Genomic DNA, 3010 nt, shown 5'->3' with positions numbered 1-3010 from the left:
TTATAGTCTGTGTTGTGGTGTGTGTAGGAGGGTCTACGAGGGGCTCTGCTGGTTGTAAAGTCTGACCGCTGCACGTATCTCTCCGTGTGACGGATGGGGTGCAGCAGCCTGTCGCTGGAGGTGCTGCACAGTGAGGACAGGGTGAGTGGCCTGTGTTCATCGTCCATAACATACGCCTGCCCGTACCATAACCCCACCACAACCATGGGCCACTCGATTCACAACATTACCCTAACCCTAACCTAACTCTAACCCTAACCCTCACACCAGATACTGACTGGTTTTCGGACCCCCCCAGACCCCCCCAATAAAGCAAAACTGCACGTTTCAGAGTGGCCTTTTATTGTGGCCAGCCTAAGGCACACCTGTGCAATAATCATGCTGTCTAATCAGCATCTTGATATGCCACACCTGTGAGGTGGGATGGATTATCTCGGCAAAGGAGAAGTGCTCACTATCACAGATTTTTTCAGATTTGTGAACAATATTTGAGAGAAATGGTTATTTTGTGTATGTAGAAAATGTTTTAGATCTTTGAGTTCATCTCATGAAAAATGGAGCAAAAACAAAAGTGTTGCGTTTATATTTTTGTTCAGTGTAGTTACAATCAAAGACACATTTATACATATGCACACATTAAGACCTAAATAAAAGCACAACAATCGATATACAAAATAACAGTCACTTCAATATCTTTTGGGTTAAAATGAAAAATGCTAAAATAATTATTGACTGATATAGAGTGGCGTATCATCTGAGGAGATAAGACAAGAAGTACTTTACTTTATATCAGCAGCATAAAAAGACAAGGCATTGTACCATAAAGATTAAAAGACAAGAAATAAACAAGAAAGTAGAAAATATACATGTTGAACAATAACAAGATATAAAGCAAGGTATTTTATTTACATAAGTATGTGACAGATTAAGTAAGAAGCTAAACAAAAACGTGTTTTAAAATAGATTTCTGGAGCCAATTAAGTTTGATTAGAGCATTTAGAACAATTATTTGGATCAACCTTTTGAGACCTCATTTTCTTCCAATCCTTCGCTTCCTGTTAGCAATCTGAAGGTCAACCAAACATGCTTCACACGGCTGATTCAACCTCGGTCCTGACGGACTTCAAAAGTCCGACATTATACAATCAATCATAAATAAATAAACACAAGGATGATTGTGTCTTATTGTTGAGTAAATAACAGAGTGTGTTTTAGAAATAATATAAAATTACAGTGGAAGGAAAAAACGATGAAACAATACAGATTTCAGTTTTCTGAGCTCCTACTCTCCCCCTAACTGACGGCAACACAAGTCAGACGTTATACAATTAAAATAAAGAAGTAAAAACAATAAGTGTGGCTTGATATTGAGTAAGAAAAAGGTTGATAAACGCTGTGAGAATGGATCTGCAGCTCGTCTATTACCAACGTCCAGGGAGCTCTATGCAAGTCAATGGGACTCCCTGATAGTTGAAAATCGACGCTAACGGCCCCCCACTACGTTTGATAGTGACGCCAAGGGATCCTGACATAACGTCACTATAGTACGAGTTGGGATTGAGAATGTGTTTGTTTTCAGGCGTATTTTGAAGACAGCCATTCCACTCTCCAGCTGTACAGCATCTACAAATCGCCCAGTCACTCCTACCTGCAGATTAAAACACCTGAACCCACACAGGTAAATATGAAACGTCTGGTAACATAATGTCAATATATGTCAATATGTGATATAAACATATCCTCTTCCTCAGGTTGGTTCCCCCTTGGAGCTTCACGTCGACAGCAACTTTCCAATGTCTGAGGTTCACTACGTAGTAAGTACAACGTTATAAACACTCAAACAATTCATATGTATAATTCTTCTGAAGGTTATCTATTTATTTCATACTTGTTTTCAAAATAGTTTTATTTTTTTACTTCTAATCGTGTCTTCCTGCACCGTTATACACCAAAGAATATGCATAGTGTGTAAAGCTACTTGACAATAAACCTTGATTCTGATATTATATTTTATTTATTTACATCAGTAGAAATTGTCTGAGGCTTAAAGGTAGACTCAGGGCCACTGTAGAATAAACTTGATTTTCTCACATTATCTAAATTGGATTTGTGTAATATTGTCTGATTTTATTAAAAATGTTTCTTTATGCTTACACTATCTTTCACTAAAGTCTGTTATTATACAACTTTAGAAAGTAACAATACGTCTGTCATCTTGTTTTGGTGTTTTTCTGCCCCCTAGTGGCCAATAAAAAGTAAATGAATGCAGTTTTGATTTGAAAATAAATAAGATAATGGCGGTTCTGACGTCTACCTTCTGTGTTTAAAGGTGATGTCCAGAGGTCAGGTGGTTTCTGCTGGGAAAAGCTCTGGTGTTGTAGTTCTGTTCCCAGAAAGCACCTGGGCTCCTGTGGCCTGCATCATCGTTTACTGCGTGCATCCCAGCGGAGAGATCGTTAACAATGTCATGGATTTACCCATCACACAAACTCTACAAAACCAGGTGAGATATCGTCTCAGGTGTTTCAAATGATGGTTTGAAGAAGGACACAGTGATACTTAAGTTGTGTTATTCTTGTATTGTGAGTAAATGTGTTATTCAGTTAGTAAAACCAATGCACAGTAAAGTGAAGCTAATGCTAACTAGCTTTGTATTAGCAAGTTGGTGATTAGCCTTAACTTTTAGGTAATCTGAAACCAATTATATGCTCGAAAAGATGGCATATAAGAGTCTAATGGTGCGTTCACACCGGAAGCGAGGCGATTTTTGGGGGCGGCGCTATTACATGTAAAGTTAATGCAAATAGACGCAAATTCGCTCCGGCGGCGCGCATGACGCGGTTGATAGTAATGCCGCAGCGCGATTGATTGGAGGAGGCCGACAAGCGTTCGAGTCCAATTTTTTCAACTCAAACGTCAAATTCGCATGACGCGATCTCGCGGTAGCCTAACAGCGGTGAGGATCTCAGCCTGCCGTCACTGACGTTGAACCAGAAAACCAACATCAGCC

General features: G+C 39.4%; 1 long non-coding RNA gene across 1 annotated transcript; it reads left to right on the top strand.

The window, feature by feature from the left end:
* Window positions 1-1580: 1580 nt before the first annotated feature.
* Window positions 1581-2500, top strand: LOC104949759 (uncharacterized). The gene is made up of 3 exons (XR_798837.1): window positions 1581-1678; window positions 1752-1814; window positions 2330-2500. It is a non-coding gene; the product is annotated as an uncharacterized lncRNA (long non-coding RNA).
* The last annotated feature ends 510 nt before the right edge of the window (window positions 2501-3010 follow it).

Source organism: Notothenia coriiceps, unplaced genomic scaffold, assembly GCF_000735185.1.
Source record: "Notothenia coriiceps isolate Sejong01 unplaced genomic scaffold, NC01 NC01_scaffold00016785, whole genome shotgun sequence".
NCBI classification, from domain to species: domain Eukaryota; kingdom Metazoa; phylum Chordata; class Actinopteri; order Perciformes; family Nototheniidae; genus Notothenia; species Notothenia coriiceps.
This window is presented reverse-complemented; position numbering and strand designations above follow the sequence as displayed.